The sequence below is a fragment of the Rhinoderma darwinii genome, chromosome 7, assembly GCF_050947455.1.
Source record: "Rhinoderma darwinii isolate aRhiDar2 chromosome 7, aRhiDar2.hap1, whole genome shotgun sequence".
Lineage (NCBI taxonomy): Eukaryota > Metazoa > Chordata > Amphibia > Anura > Rhinodermatidae > Rhinoderma > Rhinoderma darwinii.
This window is the reverse complement of record NC_134693.1, coordinates 5,171,834-5,194,553: the sequence shown is the minus strand read 5'-3', so window position 1 is coordinate 5,194,553 and position 22,720 is coordinate 5,171,834. Positions and strand designations below refer to the sequence as shown.

General features: G+C 43.2%; 1 protein-coding gene across 17 annotated transcripts in view; it reads left to right on the top strand.

Moving 5' to 3' along the window:
* The window catches only part of PTPRF (protein tyrosine phosphatase receptor type F), a 717,955-nt gene that overhangs the window by 643,878 nt on the left and 51,357 nt on the right, over positions 1-22,720 (top strand). The window lies entirely within an intron of this gene.

The following is a 22,720-nucleotide window of genomic DNA, read 5'->3' as shown; positions in this document are numbered from 1 at the left end:
TAGTTATATTCTTGTATATAGGGAGCAGTAGTATAGTAGTTATATTCTTGTATACAGAGGCAGTGTTATAGTAGTTATATTCTTGTATATAGGGGGCAGTATTATAGTAGTTATATTCTTGTATATAGGGGGCAGTATTATAGTAGTTATATTCTTGTACACAGGGGGGCAGTATTATAGTTATATTCTTGTATATAGGGAGCAGTATTATAGTAGTTATAATCTTGTATATAGGAGCAGTATTCTAGTAGTTATATTCTTGTATATAGGGGCAGTATTATAGTAGTTATATTCTTGTATATAGGGGCAGTATTATAGAAGTTATATTCTTGTATATAGGGAGCAGTATTATAGTAGTTATATTCTTGTATTTAGGGGCAGTATTATAGTAGTTATATTCTTGTATATAGGAGGCAGTGTTATAGTAGTTATATTCTTGTATATAGGAGCAGTATTATAGTAGTTATATTCTTGTATATAGGGGGCAGTATTATAGTAGTTATATTCTTGTATATAGGGGGCAGTATTATTGTAGTTATATTCTTGTATATAGGGGCAGTATTATAGTAGTTATATTTTTGTATATAGGGGCAGTATTATAGTAGTTATATTCTTGTATATAGGGAGCAGTATTATAGTAGATATATTCTTGTATATAGGGGGCAGTATTATAGTAGTTATATTCTTGTATATAGGGAGCAGTATTATAGTAGTTATATTCTTGTATATAGGGGGCAGTATTATAGTAGTTATATTCTTGTATTTAGGGAGCAGTATTATAGTAGTTATATTCTTGTATATAGGGGGCAGTATTATAGTAGTTATATTCTTGTATATAGGGGGCAGTATTATAGTAGTTATATTCTTGTATATAGGGAGCAGTATTATAGTAGTTATATTCTTGTATATAGGGGGCAGTATTATAGTAGTTATATTCTTGTATATAGGGAGCAGTATTATAGTAGTTATATTCTTGTATATAGGGGGCAGTATTATAGTAGTTATATTCTTGTATATAGGGGGCAGTATTATAGTAGTTATATTCTTGTACACAGGGGGGCAGTATTATAGTTAGATTCTTGTATATAGGGAGCAGTATTATAGTAGTTATAATCTTGTATATAGGAGCAGTATTCTAGTAGTTATATTCTTGTATATAGGGGCAGTATTATAGTAGTTATATTCTTGTATATAGGGGCAGTATTATAGAAGTTATATTCTTGTATATAGCGAGCAGTATTATAGTAGTTATATTCTTGTATTTAGGGGCAGTATTATAGTAGTTATATTCTTGTATATAGGAGGCAGTGTTATAGTAGTTATATTCTTGTATATAGGAGCAGTATTATAGTAGTTATATTCTTGTATATAGGCGGCAGTATTATAGTAGTTATACTCTTGTATATAGGGGGCAGTATTATTGTAGTTATATTCTTGTATATAGGGGCAGTATTATAGTAGTTATATTCTTGTATATAGGGGCAGTATTATAGTAGTTATATTCTTGTATATAGGGAGCAGTATTATAGTAGATATATTCTTGTATATAGGGGGCAGTATTATAGTAGTTATATTCTTGTATATAGGGAGCAGTATTATAGTAGTTATATTCTTGTATATAGGAGCAGTATTATAGTAGTTATATTCTTGTATTTAGGGAGCAGTATTATAGTAGTTATATTCTTGTATATAGGGGGCAGTATTATAGTAGTTATATTCTTGTATATAGGGGGCAGTATTATAGTAGTTATATTCTTGTATATAGGGAGCAGTATTATAGTAGTTATATTCTTGTATATAGGGAGCAGTATTATAGTAGTTATATTCTTGTATATAGGGGGCAGTATTATAGTAGTTATATTCTTGTGTATAGGGGCAGTATTATAGTAGTTATATTCTTGTATATAGGGGGCAGTATTATAGTAGTCCATGGGGGCCAGTATTTAGATTAGTCTGAATCTTGGGAGCTTGATAAGGGACAACCAATTGTGTGAACAAGTGTGCCCTGAGCAGTTGTCCATTCCCTTCCACCACTTCTCCTGGCATCTCATACACGGTATATGACTCGGCAGGGGGTGACACTATACTCATTAGAGCTTCTTCACAGGTAAAGATAATATGGAATCTGTGCACCATCCTGAAGCATGATGGGAGAGACATGCAGAATAAATAAAGACTTCAGTAAATTTACCATGTAGATCAGCAGTGGTTTCTGGCACCAGTCATGTTCATATCGGTAGTTACTGGATTTGCCATTTAATATATTTTATTATGGAGATCAGTTTTCTTCAGACCTGTGCAGTAAGTACAAATGACTTTAATTACAAAAAGGGCCGAGTTCACACAGAGTTTTTTGCAGGTAGAAAAATCTGCCTGAAAATTCCATCAGGAATTTTGAGGGAGATTTTGATCTGCCTGCACTCTTTGCTGCGCTTTTTCAGCCGCCGCTATTGATCGCGAAAACTGCTTTCTCTGCATCCCATTGATGTCAATGGGAGGTCAGAAGCGGAAACGCCCAAAGAATGAGCATGACACTTCTTTCTCCCACGAGCATTTTTTTCCGCTCGCAGGAAAAAAAGCCTCTGCCTCCCATTGAAATCATTGGGAGTCGTTTTCGGACGTTTTTTGGTGCGGTGTCCACGTCAAAACACTCAGTGTGAACAGGGCCTTAGAAGAAGCCTCCATTTTTTATGTGGAGCTGATTTTTCCATTTGCACGGGAGACTAAACAGGGAGATGGTTCCACAGTCTTGTAGCTATTTAATGGTAAACAGATCAAACATGGCCGGTACTAAGAGGAATTGTACTTTACAAGCCCCTCGGCTATTAGAATTCAGGAATCAAGCAAATCTGAGCTGAAAAAGTAAATGTTAATGATTGAGGATTCATTTAACGTGTAATTAATGAACTAATTTATGAAATGTAAGTTGCGGCATCACTGCTGCCGCCAGGCTCCGGGATCACAGCTGCCGCCAGGCTCCAGTATCACAGCTGCAAGGTTCAGACACCGCATGGAGGTGACCAATCAGCCGGCTTTGTACTAGGATGTGGACAACCTGCATGTTAAAAGGGGGGCTCCAGCAAAAACCTGACTTCCCCATGAAAAAATGTATCCTGATTCCCTAATGAATTATTACATGGCCTTGCTAGTTACTGTACCACAGCCCAGATATGTTTAGCTTTGGCAGCGCATATTCAAGTCTAAGCTTAGAAGAGTTGCTAGGGACCTGCAGCTTGACAATCCCATTAAAAAGACAGTGGTTGTAAGACAATGTGTCCCTAGCAACCAGACTGTCAGACAGGACTATATCATACCCGTGCTGCAAGCAGTGAAGGAAACAGGAGCTCGGCAGCGGTCATCATGCCACCCATAGGGTTTGCAGTGTCGGGCTGATCAGTGTATAAAGTTAGGCAGACAAGCTCTATAAAAGCTCCCCCTAGTGGTGGCTGCAGGCACACTGGAATGTTTTATGTTACTCTGTCTATGGGGGGGGTTTTGGTACTCTGTATAAGGAAAACACAGATACGACCACGATAAAGTGTATTATGAAATTAGGACAGGGCGAATTTGACAAAAAGAAATTCAAATCTAGATTTTTTTCAACACTAGGGGCGATTTTCAATTTTGAATGTGAATTTTCTTATTTTTTTTCCATTTATTTGACAGTAATACAGATGTAGCCCTCTATCTTGACTTTTAACAAATTAAATATGCAGCGGCAAGAAACGTTCTTGAATTTATTAATGACTTTACAATGGCTTTTGTTGTGATATCACGCTGCAGCAGGTTATCAGTCCAGATCAAGATGGCTACATCTGTACCAAGAGATAATTTAATTATTTTCTTTATATTAATAACTTTGTAATATATTACTATAATAATTGTACATAACTTCACAACTTTTAACCTCTGCAATTACTTTTTTATCAGAAATACAATTGGAAAATGTCTCTCTAATTGATTATAACTTCTGTGTTCCCCGGCAGCAAACAGGTTAACAGAATCTATAACCAATGATGTGCTGCGTGCATATTGCAGACGAGAGCAGTGTAAATTGCAGCAGGGCCGGGCAGATAGAGCGGTCACTCTGGGGTGAGATTACATTATAGTGTCTGAAGTCTGAGCAGGACCCTGTCAGTACCCGCCCCACCATGGGTGTTAAATAAATGATTCACACGACTGTGATTGGACCGTGAAAAATGGTCCGTGTGTCAGCCGGGTTTCCCAGCCTGGCCACGGTACATGTGAACGGGACTCCTAGCATCCTAGTCATTTAGGCCACAGCCACACGACGGTGAGAAAAAATAGCTATTAACCCCTTAAGGACGCAGCCTAGTTTTGGCCTTAAGGCTCAGAGCCCATTTTTCAAATCTGACATATATCACTTTATGTGGTAATAACGTCGGAATGCTTAAACCTACCCAAGCGATTCTGAGATTGTTTTCTCGTGACACATTGGGCTTCATGTTCGTGGTAAAATTTATTCAATATATTCAGTGTTTATTGGTGAAAAATTGCAAAATGTAGAGAAAATTTTGAAAAAATTGCATTTTTCAGAATTTAAATGCATCTGCTTGTAAAACAGACAGTTATACCACCCAAAATAGTTACTAGTTCACATTTCCCATATCTCTACTTTAGATTGGCATCGTTTTTTGAACATTCTTTTATTTTTCTTGGACGTTACAAGGCTTAGAACATAAACAGCAATTTCTCATATTTTTAAGAAAATTTCAAAAGCCTTTTTTTTAAGGTACCTCTTGAGTTCTGAAGTGGCTTTGTGGGGCCTATGTATTAGAAACCCTGATAAAACACCCCATTTTAAAAACTAGACCCCTCAAAGTATTCAAAACAGCAGTTAGAAAGTTTTTTAACCCTTCAGGCATTTCACAGGAATTAAAGCAAAGTGGAGGTGAAATTTGCAAATTTCATTTTTCTTGCTGAATTTCAATTTTATCCATTTTTTTTCTGTAACACAGAAGGTTTTACCAGAGAAACACTACTAAATATGTGTTGTCCAGATTCTGCAGTTTTTAGAAATGTCCCACATGTAGCCCTACTGCGCTCGTGGACTAAAACACAAGCCCTAGAAGCAAAGAAGCACCTAGTGCATTTTGAGTCCTCTTTTTTCTTAGAATATATTTTAGGCAGCATGCCAGGTTTGTTGAGGTGTCAAAACAGTAGGAATCCCCCAATAGTGACCCCATTTTGGAAACTACACCCCTCAAGGAATTCATTTAGGGTTGTTGTTACCATTTTGACCGCACAGTTTTTTCACAGCACGTATTTGAATTGGGCTCTGAAATGAAAAAAATTTCATTTTTTCCAATAAAATGTCATTTGTGATCAAAATTTCTTATTTTCACAGGGAACAAAATACCCCATTTTGTTGCCCAATTTGTCCTTAGTGTGGCAATACCCCATTTGTGGTGATAAACTGCCGTCTGGGCCCATGGGAGGGCTCAGAAGGAAAGGAGCGCTATATGTTTGTTGGAGTCCAGATTTTGCTGGATTGGTTTTCGGGTGCCATGTCGCATTTGCAGAGCCTCAGAGGTATCAAAGCAATGGAAACCCACCAAAAGTGACCCCATTTTGGAAACTACACCCCTCAAGGAATTCATTTATGGTTGTTGTTAGCATTTTGACCGCACAGTTTTTTCACAGCACCTATTTCAATTGGGCTGTGACATTAAAAAAATGACATTTTTTCCAATAAGATGTAATTTTTTACCAAAATTTCTTCGTTTCACAGGGAACAAAATACTAAATTTTGTTGCCCAATTTCTCCTGAGTGCATCAATACCCCATTTGTGGCAATAAACTGCCGTTTGGGCCCATGGGAGGCCTCAGAAGGGAAGGAGCGCTGTGTGTTCTTTGGAGTACAGATTTTGCTGGTTTGGTTTTCGGGTGCCATGTCGCATTTGCAGAGCCTCAGAGGTATCAAAGCAATGGAAACCCACCAGAAGTGACCCCATTTTGGAAACTACACCCCTCAAGGAATTCATTTATGGGTAATGTGACCATTTAGACTCCATAGTTTTTTCACAGAACTTATTTGAATTGGGCTGGGAATGAAAACAAAATTTTTTTTTTCAAATAATATGTAGTTTTGGCTGAAAATTTCTTATTTTCACAAGAAACAAAATACCCCATTCTGTTGCGCAATTTGTTCTGAGTGCCGCAATACCCCATTTGTTGTGATAAACTGCCGTTTGGGCCCATGGGAGGGCTCAGAAGGAAAGGACCACCATTTGGCCTACTGGGGATTTTCTAGTGCAAAGTCATGTATGCAGAAGCCCCTGAGGTACCAGTACAGTTGAAACCCGCAAGAAGTGACCCCGTTTTAAAAACTACACCCTTAAGGCATTCATCTAGAGGTGTAGTGAGCATTTTGACCGGAGACCTACACCCCATAAACTGTAATGTGGGTTCTCCCGGGTATGGCAATACCCTACATGTGGCTGTTATCAGCTGCCTGGACACACAGCAGGGCCCAGAGGGGAAAGACGAGGGGGGATAAGCTGTGCGGAGTGCATCAGGGTAAATAAAATTGGGGTAAATTATAAACCAAGGGATGTATGATAAATTTTAAAACACTTTCATACAGAGCTCTGGTTATTCGGGACACGTGTCACATTGATATATTGTGTCATCCATTATCGCCCTCTTATAGCAGACTTTGCACCTCTTTTGACTTTTTCCCTTCTTGCCAGTTTGGGGAACTTCTCCTGGAAAGTGTTGCCCTGGTACGATGCGTGTGGGCTCGCTTCCAGAAGTACTGGGTGCCCCCCCTTCTTGGTCCCTAAAGATTAGGTTCTTGATAATCACCTCTTGAAATTCCAGGAAAGTTCCCCTCTGGCCTGCACATCGACGTAGCACGTACGCATTGTACAAAGCCATCTGTATGATGTGCCCGGCCAGCTTCTTATACCACACCGCATGGCGCTGTAGGGCTTCAGGACTTGATCTGACCAGTCCATCCCTCCCATGTACCTATTGTAGTCCAGGATGCAGTCTGGTTTGGGGGTGGCCTTTCCTTCATATATCCTAAACCTGTAGGTATACTCTGATGCACTCTCGCAGCTTATACATCTTCACGCCATACCTTGCCCTCTTACCCGGCAGGTACTGGCGGAATTGAACCCTCCCTTTAAAATGTACCAGGGACTCATCAATAGAAATACACTTCTCGGGGGTGTATGCTTGGGAAAACCGGGCACTGGAACGGTCTAATAGGGGTCTCCGTTTATACAAACGGTCAAAACTGGGGCCATCTCGGGGTGGGCACGGCTCATCAGTATAATGTAAGAAGCGAAGTATTGCCTCATTTATTTATTTTTTTAGGTTCCAGTTCAGTTCTGAAGTTGCTTTGAGGGGCCCATATATTAGAAACCCCTATCAAACACCCCATTTTAGAAACTAGACCCCTCAGAGTATTCACAACAGCATTTAGAAAGTTTATGAACCCTTTAGGTGTTTCACAAAAATTTAGAGCAAAGTAGAGGTGAAATTTAAATTTTTTTTTTGTCAGAAAATCCTCTTTATACCATTTTTTTTATAACACAAAAGGATTTATCAGAGAAACGCAACCTAATACGTATTGCCCAGATTCTGCCGTTTTTAGAAATATCCCACATGTGGCCCTCGTGCGGTAATGGACTGAAGCGCCGGCCAACGAAGCAAAAGGAGCACCTAGCGGATTTTGAGGCCTCTTTTTTATTAGGCACCATGTCCGGTTTGAAGAGGTCTTGTGGTGCCAAAACATTGGGAACCCCCCAAAAGTGACCCCAATTTGGAAACTAGACCCCTTGAGGAATCCATTGTAGTTTTCTTGGGGTGCATGCGGCTTTTTGATCAGTTTTTATTCTATTTTTAGGTGGCGTGGTGACTAAAAAACAGCAATTGTACGATTGTTTTTTTTTTCTGTTTTTTTTACAGCGTTCACCGTGCGCTATAAATGACATATTCACTTTATTCTGCGGGGCGATACGATTACGGCGATACCAGATGTTTATAGTTTTTTTTTATGTCTTATGGCGTTTGCACAATAAAATACGTTTTGTAATCAATCATTCACTTTTTGTGTTACCTTATTCTAAGAGCCAGAACGGTTTTATTTTTCAATCAATAAAGCCGTGCGAGGACTTATTTTTTGCGTAACGAACTGTAGTTTCGATCAGCACCATTTTTAGGTACATGCGACTTTTTGATCTCTTTTTATTCCATTTTTTGGGAGGTGAAGTGACCAAAGAATTGTGATTGTGGTTCGGTTTATTATTATTTTATTTTACAGCGTTCACCGTGCGGGATAAATAATGAAATAATTTTGTAGTTCAGGCCGTTACGGACGCGGCGATACCAATTATGTATAGTTTATTTGTTTGTTTATATATTTTTATTAATAATAAAGGACTGATAAGGGAAAAGGGGGGATTTTTACTTTTAATACTTTTAAATCTTTTATTTTCTTATTTTTACACATCTTTTTTTAACTTTTTTTTAACTTTATTACTTTGTCCCACTAGGGGACATGAGGGCAGGAGGCCCTGATCGCTATTCTAATACACTGCACTACATGCGTAGTGCAGTGTATTAGAACTGTCAGCTACTCACTGACAGCAAGCATAGTGGGTCCTGACGTTGTCAGGACCCACTAGGCTTCCGTCTATGGCATAGCCGGACGCCATTGTTTGGTGTCCGGTTGCCATAGTCACCATCGCCGGCCGCTATCGCGTAGCAGGCCGGCGATGGCAGCTTAACCCCTAAAAAGCCGCGATCTCTATAGAACGCGGCTTTTAAGGGGTTAATCAGCGGGGACACAGCGATCGGTCCCCGCTGTAGGAGCTGTGACAGCTGCTGAACAAGACAGCAGCGTCACAGCTCCTGTATGTGTCGGGAGGACGGCCGAAACGGCCGTTACTCCCGAGACGTACTATTACGGCATGGAGCGCGAACGATACAGCTGCCATGACGTAATAGTACGTCAAGGAGCGGGAAGGGGTTAAAAACTGATCAATTGTCAGTTTTTCATGTCCATTTTGCATCAGTGTCTCCAAATGGATTTCCTTTGTCAAGGTTCTTTTTGTCCCAATCCCCTGAAAACACCACAGTGCCCATCTAGATAGTGCCGCAATGTCCCTGTAGATGGTGTCACAGTGCCCATGTAGATCCGCAATGTGACGTCCCTGTAGTTGGTGACACAGTGCCCACATATAGTGCCACAGTGCCCATATATCGTGGCACACACCCTTGCAGATTGCACCCCACCCCTCCTTGTAGATCGCACTTACACCCCCATGTAGATCGCAGCACCCGCCACCCCCATGTAGATCGCAGCACCCCCCCAGCCCCCTTGTAGATTGCAGCACCACCCCTCCTTCCTTGTAGATAGCGCCACTGTAGCTGCCACTTGGAGGTTGCTGACGCTTTGACCGGGGATTCAGCTGCTAGTTGGAGCTATAGCGCCGCTATGTGCAAGATGGGGGGTGGGGGTGCTGCCATCTACAAGGGAGGGTGGTGGTGTGATCTACAATGGGGGGGGTGCAATCTGCAAGGGGGGGCAGCTTCTACAGGGCGGCCTGGCTATATACTAGAGGTCTCGGCTTCCCTGCTGTTTCGTACTGTATCTGCAGAGACAGGTTAGGGCACGGCTTGTCAGACGGGGCAGAACAGGCAGCGACGAGGCGGAGCTTCCTCCTAGGGCCACTAAAGGATCTATTCAACGATTCTCTTACGAAAAACAGAATCGTCAGAGGCCTTGAGGGCGAATTAACCAAATTAATTTGATCGCCCAGCCCTATATGAAATTATTCAGCACAGGTTGGACTTATTCAGGTGATAACAGAAATGTAACAATAGATGTTCTTTAATATGTCACTTATGTACATGAGCTGCTCTATCTGGACCGCAGTGACGCGGCAGAACGCAGCGGCCGCCGCGGATGAAATCCGTCCAGGCCCCTGTATAATGACGAGCGTCTGATTCACAGCTTATTAACTGCTGTTCATGCACATGAAATTTTAGGAAGTGTCTGAGTTAAGTGGTTCGATATTTCAAGGATGAGATGGACTGAAGGACACCGCCATTAAGTCGTGTAGCGATATTTCTCAGAGGCCAATTAATTGTCCTTTTGCACGCCTTATAAACACTGCGCTCGAGTTCAGGGACATCTATTATCATCATCATTTTATGTTGTGTGAGACGAAATAACAATTTCCACGCTGACATTTTTATCACTCACTTGTTTTAATGCAGCGATTATTACCTGTGTGCATCTTAAGTCTTCGGTCACTGACCTTGTTACCTCATAGGCCAAGGTGTCAATATAAAGAAGAAGCTTCTCTACGGTTATATTATGCCGTAAGGGTCGGATTTCTCATATAATTAGAGGGGTGTTCCTAAGATTAAGGCTACATTCACTCGAGTGTGACCGATTTACGCGCGTAAAAAACGCACGTAAATCTGTCTGTGCGATGCGTTATTGCATCTGTGTTTTGCGATTGGCATGAGTTTTACACACACTCGCAAAGCATTGATGCGCAAATCACGCACAACACGTGCAGCTGTGTGCAGCGCATGGTTTTCACGCACCCATTGACTTCAATATGTGTCCAGGTTCGTGAAAATGCACCAATATAGGACAGTGAGTTTCACGCAACGGACTCTCGCTGTGTTATAAAACTCAACCATGTGTGAATAGAAAGCAATGGGGCTGTGTGTTGTTTCAACACACAGCACACGGGCGAGATTAACGTTCATGTGAATGGGCTCTATTTATCCACAGAATAAGTGATAAATGTCTGATTGCTGGGGCCTCACCGAATATAAGAAAAGGGGTCCTAAACTTCTGCTTCCTCCTGACTGCATGACCCCAGTGAGGGGAACTTTGAATGTAGCGCAGGAGGAGCGTGCACGCTGCCGCACCATCAAAAGTCTATGGGACTGACGGAGGAAGCGCTTCCTGTGGGCAGGTGATAAATGTTTATCTTAAGGGGGTTTTACACTGGCCGATTATCGGGCAGACGAGCATTCATAGGACGCTCCATCATCTGCCGGTCGTATCGTTTTAAAAAAGATAAATATTATGGTTGTCGGCAGCACCTCTTGGTGTGTAAACAGGGAGACGCGCGGCCGACATGATGATAATGTTTTTTTGAAAAGACGGTGATGGGAAAATGGAAGTGGATCGGGAAAGGCAAAAACAAGAAACAGGCGCTCCTCTAAGGTAATAATGTTTGTGTCAATTGTTGCACCATATTAATGTGAAGATCTCTTGAATATGAGTGAGTGAAACATTTTGAATGTTACGCACCCTCTGGAGTTGTGCAGAATGGTCGGCACAACTCAACTTTATAGCTTCGTATCGTACAGCGTTGCGAGCCTCTGGAGTGGGCACCAGTGGCAGGTAGATAACAAATCCTCCGGTGAAACATAATATCCAATGGATTTTAAGGAACAAATTCACTCCTCCTCTTGGCGCTCCTGTTATTTTGATGAGTGGTTTTCAATTTCCCTTCTGTCAGATAAGGAATACTCCACAGTCCTTCTGTTTTTCGAAGTTTAAAATTTATTTGAATAATAACCAGAATAAAACAAATAAAAGAACAATGCTGGCATGCAACGCATTTCAACCTAGAACCTAGGTCTTCATCAGATGACCTAGCTCCGCTAGACCGCTTGTCCCCATCCATAGCTCTGTGTGACAGGAGCAAAAAAGCGCCGATCAACGATATCTCGTTGAGTGGCGCTCGCTGCATCGGCCGCTTATTGGCCAGTGTAAAAGGGCCTTAAAGGCAATACCTTTAGGAATACCCCTTTATGCAGAGATTTCAGCAGGAGAAGCCAGAGGGGGTGCAGTAGTTGCAGTCGGTGCCTGAGGGGGCCCCAAGCTGTTCGGCCAGAAGCACAGATTTTGTATTACGACCCAGGAGCTTCTAGCGGCACCTCTGCACGAGGACAGACCCGCTCATAGACGGGACATTACTCATCATTTCTATCATCTTTATTTACACTCCGAATAGGAACATTTTTAGGCATCACAGATAAATGATTTACCGTAATGAGATTTCTTATCCTCTAAACCATAGATTCATTTATACACAAGTATAAATTAAATAATGTAGGTTTTATTGGATATGTTTTCCATTTGCTGTGCAGGTGAATACAATCTATTACTCCCTGTTATCAGCCATCACTACTTTATGTCCCATATCTCCAGTGCTGAGAACCTCCAGATGCATTTACATTATATGTGACACTGATATCAGCCGCTTCCCTTATAAACTTCTGTATTATTATAATCTAGAGACTAAAGTAGAAGTCAGAGTCAACTGTGGATACTGCATGTATGGCAGCAGGGGGTGAATGAAGGCCCGGTACCCCATGAAGTGTTTTCATCTGTGCTCATCATCGCCCCCTTACATACACCTTCCTGTGGTTGGTTCCTCCAGTATTTGCTCAGATTTGTTCTGGTGCAGCAGGCTTCAGTGATTAACACGTGGACTTTCCTGTCTGTCCACATTATGACCACCAGCCTTGTCTTGCCGTCTCTGCCAGTTTTACCAACCAATGAGAAATTCTTCTCTGGAAGAAAAAACATAGACTTGAGGCAGATCCTGGAGCTGCATATAAGGCCGTGTTCACACAGTGCAGATTTGCTGCAGCTTTTGCATTCATGTTGTAAGCCAAAACCGGAATTGGATCCAGGAGAGCAGACCTATAAGACTTTCTTTTATATATTTCTTCTGTTTAGGTTCTGTTCCTGGTTTTAGCTTAAAAATACATGCAAAATCTGCACTTTGTGAACAAGGCCTGAATGTAATTGACAATGTCTGCTATGTCTACCACTGCTCAGGGAAATTGCCTCTAATGCCAATGAATATTCTGGAACGTGTAAGAGCTCTACCCGGTGTCTGACGCACATTTACCCCATTTTCTGTTGTTATTCATTGGCGAATACTTTGAACAGTTCTGACTAACAAGCCGCGCCCACTTATCCTCCTGTAACCGGTGTTCCCTATAAGGTGCGCGGCCGCGCACCTTCCATGGGCCCCCCCGCTCGCTAAACTTTAAAGCCTGCACACTGTCACGGGCGGCCTCGTGGCGTCGCTAGCACCGGAGGGGGTCCCGGTGCTAGCGACATTCACATTGTATCTGCTTCCACATGACGTGAATACTATAGGCTACAGGCCACGTTTGGCCTGCAGCCTATAAGGCGCTGGGAAGACTCCCGGTGCAGGCCGGCATGTTGACGTTACTACATCATGCTGGCCTGTGCAAGCGTCCGGCCCACAAGGCTGTGCAGCGCTCAGTCCGTTGCAGGGGGGGCTATGTGCCAATATACACCGGGGGCTGCTGTGTGGCACTATATACAAGGGGGGCTATGTCACTATATACAAGGGGGGGCTGTGTGGCACTTTACAAGAGGGGCAGGGCTGTGTGGTGCGATCTACAATGGGAAGTGTGTGATGCTATCTTCATGGCGCTCTCTACAGTGGGGGTGGCGCTATCTATAGGTAGGGCTGTATGTAATGCTATCTACAGGGGGATTTGTGTGGTTCTAAGCACGGGGGGGGCTGTGTGGCGCTATTTATAGGTAGGGATGTGTATGGTGCTCTCTATTGGGGGTCTGACTTTGGAGCCATCTACAGGGGTTCTGTGTGATATCTACAGGGGGTGTGGCGCTCCCTACAGGGGTTCTGTGTGATATCTACAGGGGGTGTGGCGCTCTCTACAGGGGGATGTGTGTGGCGCTATCTACAGGGGTCTCTGTGGCACTATCTATAGGGGCTCTGTGTGGTATTATCTATAGGGGCTCTGTGTGGTATTATCTATAGGGGCTCTGTGTGCCACTATCTATAGGGGCAGTGGTGTAATGAGGGATTCTTTCGTTGATGCCTATAATTGGTGTCGTCTATTTTACTGCTGGACTTGTAATATTTTAGTATCTAAAAAAGTAATTAAAACATTTAAAATCAGTTTTCCTATTCTCTTACTTAGTTGCTATATTCGCGTTTCCTGGGGGTATTACTTTTGGTCATCAGATCGCCCACCGTTGATGGAGACTCGTCCTGCTCCCTCGCCCCGCTCAGGAGCTGCCAAGACGTAGAGGGAACATTGCCTGTAATTCCCCTTTTGGAAGAAGCTAATTCTCTGTGTCATTGGCAGTCCCCGGAAGTGTTTGATAAATGTTTTCAGGACCCTCATACCCCAGGTTTTCTCCGTGTGAACCCTCCCCAGTGTTCTCTAACCACGTCTCTGTGTTTTGCCGCTCTGAGTCGCAGCCTGATCTCCCCTCTAAACACTGATCAACGGCGGACCTTCACTAATAAGCGGCGGTGTCGGAGGAAGCAGGGCCTTTCTTTCTCTGTTTTCAATCGATTGTAGACTGGGGCAATGCTCTGCTCCGCTTCTCTTGAAGTTTGTCAGGGATTTAACCCCTCACAGTCAGGAAGTAAGAATGAAAAGGAAGCTTCAATAAAGGCTGCACAATTCTACCAGTATGAAGACAGAATATAAATGTCCGCACCTTAATCAAGCATCCGCCCTCAGCGCAGTCACAGCACCCCTCTTCTGAGCTGTTCTCGGGCTGGAAAGAATTAATCATGATCCATCACATACATCGAGTGTCCACCGCCTTCCTCCAGAACATATGGGATCTCCAGACCTATAAAGACTTCCTCGCCATGACCGACAACGCAGCGTTTCATCCCTTATCTCTTCTATGCCGCCGTAGAACTAGGATTGTAGACAGAGCTTGATGTCATATGCAACACTTGAAGACTATGGGGTCCTGCATACCTCAATGACACTTAGAGGGAGTTGTACAGAATTAGAAAAACATGGTGGATTTCTTCCAAAGACACTGCCACACCTGTCCACAGGTTATGCGTGGTACTGCAGCTCAGCCCTACCTATCTGTATCCTTTGCCATAGTTGTTATGGAGGTGACTGTGTTCTTCAATGGGATGATAAGTGCAGAAACCTCCCCTCCCCATGATCCCTACTTTATATCACATATCTCCAGTTCTGAGAATCCCCGGAGACATTTACACCCGTTATATAACGCTGCTGCACAATTATAGGTTCTTGTCTTTAGTGCTGCTCTATGTCTAGTACTGGTTAGTGCCGAGACATTGAATAAGCTCAGGGTCCTCGTTGGGTCTGAGGACTGACGTCCATGTGTTGATCTGTCATCTCCCGGTGTTGAGTATATAATGATTAAGGCCCCATGCACACGAATGTGCTTTTGCGGTCGCAATTCCCCCGAAAATCCATGGGAGAATTGCGGCCCCGTTCATTTCTATAGGACCATGCACACGACTGTGGTTTTCATGGTCCCTGCATGGCCCAGGAGCCCGGACCGCAGAAAGAACGGACATGTCTTATTACGGCCGTGTTCTGCGGTCCAGGCTCATAGCAAACAATGGCCGCGGCCATGTGCACGGCCCGCGATTTTCAGGCGGCTCGCGGGTGACACTCCGCCCCTGGCCGCCCCAAAAATCACGGCTGTGCACATGGCTACGGTCGTGTGCATGAGACCTTATAGTCAGACTCCATGGTACATAACAGGGCTAGAAATGTAGTCCAGGAGCAACTCCAGCCCCAAGATCAGAGCTGTAATGAGGTTACAGAGAGAGCTCTGCCCATGTGAGCTTACAATCTACGGCCGCTGCTTATAGTTTAGTATCTGCGTCGTCCTGTCAGACACATAATCTCTACTCAAACAAATGATGTGTCTGAGGCTTATACTCCGCACCCTGGATATAGGGGACAGTGATGGGATCCTCTGCAGCAGACAAGCCAAATCCATTGTGTATTTACAGGCGCCACAGCAGTTATAGGATCATCTGACCAGCTGGGAACTTAACCAGAAAGTCAATCCGCACCTCAATGAGGCACTAAAGGGGCTGCACCTGCGGCGTCCTGTTCTTTATTTCCCCCAAACAGTAAATTGAAGTGATAGTCATCGTCTTCTGTGACATTGTGGAAGATTCTGCTCCGCTGTTTCCTAGTTAGATCTGTTTTTGCTGGGTAACAACCATCACATTATAGTTGTCACCCAGCCTTCCTAGATCCTTAATGGCAGGTCTGTCCAGTTATATCACTCGGCACATTCACCATTCAGGGCTGCAGGAAAGCTGGATCTATTTGAGCTGTAAAGGGAGTCGTTGATGGTTGTTGCCCCATCTTTGAGGACCATAAAGCATAATTCTGCTTTGATTAACAATTCACACTTTAATTCTACATGAAGCAATGAGTAACTTTATTATTTTTGACCTGTTTGTATACTCGGCTTATTTCAAATCTTTGCTGGTTGCCTTTGGAAACAGTCAATGGTTTACGACTAAAATTATCTCCCATAATGCACTGCTTTCTGGTAAGCGGAAAGCAGTAGAATTTTGAATTTAGCTTTGGGTGTGAATGGAGAAGAAAACATTGTAACTCAAAAACGGTACAGGAAAAGGACAGCAAAGTATTTACAAAGTTACTGAGCATCTTGTGGGGATTTTATGTGGAGATTGGTGCAGGTATTTTTTCTGTACACTTCTTCACTGTCTTCTGTACCGGCTCAGGCTCCAGGACTTTTGTCTATAGACCCCGCCACTCACCCCGGTCTCTGTTCAAGTTCTGGGTGCGTTCGATCTGCCACGCTCCGTCCTGTTCATCAACCTGTGTTTGCGCTGGGATAAATCAATAGGACGGCTTAGCGGTGCATTAATTACTTCAAGAGCTGTCTCTTTACGCTCTAAAAAGTAAAACTACCTGTTTAAGATTAATTACCTTCTCGCAGACGATCGCTGAATTGGCCCTGGAGCCTGCTGGCTGCGAATCGTCCATATGTCAATGGAGCTGCTGGCCAGGCTAATCACTGTATAACAGATTTGTTGCTGCTCCCACTGTGAGGACGAATCGGATGTTTGCAGGACGGGCGCTCGAAAACTTTGCATATCAGATGGCACTGAGCTTCATCCATTACTGATCAGGCAGAGTACAAAATTCTGCCTTAAGCTGCCGTGTGTGGAAGACCAATAGTTTAAAGGAGCGGCAAGTCTGTAACTTATTATAGTGCTGGAGCTTTATAAGAGGAGCGCAACTAGAACATATGATGTCATGTCTCTGGAGGATATAATAGTACTGGAGTGATATAAGAGGAGCGGCTGATATCAGTCACACATATGATGTAATGTCTCTGGAGGATATAATAGTACTGGAGTGATATAAGAGGAGCGGCTGATATCAGTCACACATATGATGTAATGTCTCTGGAGGATATAATAGTACTGGAGTGATATAAGAGGAGCGGCTGATATCAGTCACACATATGATGTAATGTCTCTGGAGGATATAATAGTGCTGGAGTGATATAAGAGGAGCGGCTGATATCAGTCACACATATGATGTAATGTCTCTGGAGGATATAATAGTGCTGGAGTGATATAAGAGGAGCGGCTGATATCAGTCACATATGATGTAATGTCTCTGGAGGATATAATAGTACTGGAGTATTATAAGAGGAGCGGCTGATATCAGTCACACATATGATGTAATGTCTCTGGAGGATATAATAGTACTGGAGTGATATAAGAGGAGCGGCTGATATCAGTCACACATATGATGTAATGTCTCTGGAGGATATAATAGTACTGGAGTGTTATAAGAGGAGCGGCTGATATCAGTCACATATGATGTAATGTCTGGAGGATATAATAGTGCTGGAGTGTTATAAGAGGAGCGGCTGATATCAGTCACATATATGATGTAATGTCTCTGGAGGATATAATAGTACTGGAGTGATATAAGAGGAGCGGCTGATATCAGTCACATATATGATGTAATGTCTCTGGAGGATATAATAGTACTGGAGTGATATAAGAGGAGCGGCTGATATCAGTCACACATATGATGTAATGTCTGGAGGATATAATAGTGCTGGAGTGTTATAAGAGGAGCGGCTGATATCAGTCACACATATGATGTAATGTCTCTGGAGGATATAATAGTGCTGGAGTGTTATAAGAGGAGCGGCTGATATCAGTCACATATGATGTAATGTCTCTGGAGGATATAATAGTACTGGAGTGTTATAAGAGGAGCGGCTGATATCAGTCACACATATGATGTAATGTCTCTGGAGGATATAATAGTACTGGCGTGTTATAAGAGGAGTGGCTGATATCAGTCACACATATGATGTAATGTCTCTGGAGGATATAATAGTGCTGGAGTGTTATAAGAGGAGTGGCTGATATCAGTCACACATATGATGTAATGTCTCTGGAGGATATAATAGTACTGGAGTGTTATAAGAGGAGCGGCTGATATCAGTCACATATGATGTAATGTCTCTGGAGGATATAATAGTGCTGGAGTGTTATAAGAGGAGCGGCTGATATCAGTCACATATATGATGTAATGTCTCTGGAGGATATAATAGTACTGGAGTGATATAAGAGGAGCGGCTGATATCAGTCACACATATGATGTAATGTCTCTGGAGGATATAATAGTACTGGAGTGATATAAGAGGAGCGGCTGATATCAGTCACACATATGATGTAATGTCTGGAGGATATAATAGTGCTGGAGTGTTATAAGAGGAGCGGCTGATATCAGTCACACATATGATGTAATGTCTCTGGAGGATATAATAGTGCTGGAGTGTTATAAGAGGAGCGGCTGATATCAGTCACATATGATGTAATGTCTCTGGAGGATATAATAGTACTGGAGTGTTATAAGAGGAGCGGCTGATATCAGTCACACATATGATGTAATGTCTCTGGAGGATATAATAGTACTGGCGTGTTATAAGAGGAGTGGCTGATATCAGTCACACATATGATGTAATGTCTCTGGAGGATATAATAGTGCTGGAGTGTTATAAGAGGAGTGGCTGATATCAGTCACACATATGATGTAATGTCTCTGGAGGATATAATAGTGCTGGAGTGTTATAAGAGGAGCGGCTGATATCAGTCATATATAATGTAATGTCTCTGGAGGATATAATGGTACTGGAGAGTTATAAGAGGAGCGGCTGATATCAGTCACATATGATGTAATGTCTGGAGGATATAATAGTGCTGGAGTGATATAAGAGGAGCGGCTGATATCAGTCACACATATGATGTAATGTCTGGAGGATATAATAGTACTGGAGTGATATAAGAGGAGCGGCTGATATCAGTCACATATGATGAAATGTCTCTGGAGGATATAATAGTACTGGAGTGATATAAGAGGAGCGGCTGATATCAGTCACACATATAAATGTATCTGGGGGTTATAATAGTGCTGGATATCTGTGATATAAAGTAGTGATCATGGGGGTGCTGAGTTTTCTGCAGTTTTCTCGTCACTGATCCCATTGATGAACACTGAAGTCTTTATGACAATGATCAGATATCGTGCACTTCAGGATCACAGAGAGAACCACATGTGGGCAAAAAATGGTCCAACAGTTTTTGTGGGACTACAAGTCCCAGCACTGGCCAGCACCCTGCTTCCCTACATCCCTTGCTCCCACGTGACTGTAGAACTAGGTATTCCTGCTATTGAAAGCTGAGTGGAAACCCCTGTGAGATCTTTCATTGAGGGCATTTTGTCACCCGGCTTTTCCAGAATCCGTTATAAGAAGGACACGGCTGAATGGTGAGACAATGGTTTGAAGTAGAAAAGTGAAAAAGCGCAGTCTTTTTCTTTCCTGTCAGTAATAGAATGGCGTCATCCTCCGCGCTCGGCTTTTTACTGCATGTTCTGTGTTTTCTGTTCCTCTGTATTGACAGACAGCTTTGACCACATACTGTAACACCGTCTTGTGTACTGCCACGCGGCTTGAGTCACCGGGTTCTGGGAAATTTTGCAGCTTACCGGCCTCTCCCCACCTTGAGAGAAGCGAGGGTCTTTTGTTTATAACACCCAGCAGGGGGGTCAGTCACTTACCAATTGCAGTCCGCCCACGCCTCTCCACAACATTCAGTGTTAATTGGAGGGAAAGAAATCCTGCCTTTTGATTTTTATTTATTTACCCGTCTCCCAGGCCGTTGGCTTTTTAATTTCTGAATAGTAGTTGAAAGTTATGGCTGTGCCTCAGCAGCTAAATGTGTATTTATAGTCCGCTCCCTTACCAGGCCTTTGTTTTACGTGCGCTAGGACAGCGGCTTTGCATATCAGTGGCTCAGCTGTGCCTTTCAGCTCTTTGTGCCTCGGAGTGTATTCAAATTAAGTCGGAGAATGCCTCGTAATGAACACAAAGTTCAGAGCCCCCGACTGTGGCTGCCGTACCACGTATGCCAGCCCTCTCCTGGAGTGGGATAATGCACACCATTGTTCTCTGACAAGGAGAAGCCACTTCTGGCCTGAGGAAATGTAGATAAAACAGAGGCACCTAACCCAGTATTCACCTCCAAATCCTCTGTCCTGTATCACTGCTGTACCAGGTCTACCACCTAACTACTATGTCATCAATGTACTTGAATGTAGTCCTCTTCTAGTGCCACATAGGGTACCAGCTGTGAACGCAGCCTCTGCATCCCTTATTACATTACCATCAGAGGAGTCATACAGTTGGGCACTGCCATGGACCTCGCTTTCACCCCACAGAAAGGTTTTCACATTAAGGGTATGTTCACACGCTGAGTCAAAAACGTCTGAAAATATGGAGCTGTTTTCAAGGCAAAACAGCTCCTAATTTTCAGACGTTTTTTTAAGCCACTCGCGATATTTTCAGCGTTTATTACGGCTGTTTCTAGAGCTGTTTTCTATAGTCTATGAAAAACGGCTGAAGAAGTGACAGGCACTTTTTCAAAACGGCCGCGTAAACAAACAGCCGTCAGAACAGAACGCCGTTTTCCCATTGAAAACAATGGGCAGATGTTTGGAGGTGTTCTGCCTCCGATTTTGCGGCCCAAAAAACGGCCGAAAATAAGCCGTGTGAACATACCCTTAAGCTGTCAATACACATAAAATAAGTCGGCTAATGAAAGTGATCTGTTATGTTGGATCTTTTCATCTGTCGTCGATTTTAATCTGGGCCGATTATTTGAAGCTTTGTGCCGTCGGACTGTTTAGTCTTACACATTTATTTTTTTAAACTTTTCCTGATCTGCCGGAATAGTCTTGGGTTTTGATGGTCAGATTGTTCTTACAAATGATCCGATGTACGATTGATCATCTAAGTTGTGGACGATCCTAATCAAGCTGGTCGTAAACTTTATATAGATTTGGGCTGAAAGCTTGTTGGGTCGACAGCTATTCCTCCCGACCCCCTTCCCCCATAGACATGCAGGTATTCTCAATATTGAGCAGGGAGTAAAGGCCCTTTTACACCGGCCAAATATCGAGCAAACGTTCTCAATAATTGCCCTCTATAAACAGGGCAACGGTCTGTTAATCATCTGATTGCTTTGTTTTAAAGAGGCTCTGTCACCAGATTTTGCAACCCCTATCTGCTATTGCAGCAGATCGGCGCTGCAATGTAGATTACAGTAACGTTTTTATTTTTAAAAAATGAGCATTTTTGGCCACGTTATGGCCATTTTTGTATTTATGCAAATGAGGCTTGCAAAAGTACAACTGGGCGTGTTGAAAAGTAAAAGTCCAACTGGGCGTGTATTATGTGCGTACATCGGGGCGTGTTTACTACTTTTACTAGCTGGGCGTTCTGATGAGAAGTATCATCCACTTCTCTTCAGAACGCCCAGCTTCTGGCAGTGCAGACACAGCCGTGTTCTCGAGAGATCACGCTGTGACGTCACTCACAGGTCCTGCATCGTGTCAGACGAGCCGGCACCAGAGGCTACAGATGATTCTGCAGCAGCATCGGCATTTGCAGGTAAATCGATGTAGCTACTTACCTGCAAACGCTGATGCTGCTGCAGAATCAACTGTAGCCTCTGGTGCCGGTGTGGCCGACACGATGCAGGACCTGTGAGTGACGTCACAGATCTGCACTGCCAGAAGCTGGGCGTTCTGAAGAGAAGTGGATGATACTTCTCATCAGAACGCCCAGCTAGTAAAAGTAGTAAACACGCCCCGATGTACGCACATAATACACGCCCAGTTGTACTTTTGCAAGCCTCATTTGCATAAATACGAAAATGGTCATAACTTGGCCAAAAATGCTCGTTTTTTAAAAATAAAAACGTTACTGTAATCTACATTGCAGCGCCTATCTGCTGCAATAGCAGATAGGGCTTGCAAAATCTGGTGACAGAGCCTCTTTAAATAACAAAACTATTATTCTTGTCTGCGGGACATCTTGGTGTGTAAACAGGGAGATTCGCTGCCGACATGATAGAAATGTATGGGGACGAGTGAACGGAGTAACGAGCGCTCGTCCCCATCCATAGCTCCTTGTGAAAGGAGCAAACGAGCGCCGATCAACGAGCCGCGTAATATCACCCGATGGCCGCTGCAAGACTCCTGTGGCTGCGGCTTATCTCTTACACACAAAAGGGCATGTTGAAATTCTACAGCCCGAAAGCTTCTCTCCCCCGACAATCTGCCGTTGGGGGAGAGCCGGGACACCGACATACACATTAGGTGGTCGCTCCGGTCCTGTCGATCATCTGGTTCTGCTGAAATTCATCCAATGAATATGGGCACCTTTAGTTAGTCAACCCCCGATCCAGCATGTACGTATGGATGTCATTAGTCCAGGCCAATGACATCCTCAATCCTCCCCCGGAATTTATACTTGAGCGTTAGTGGAATTCGC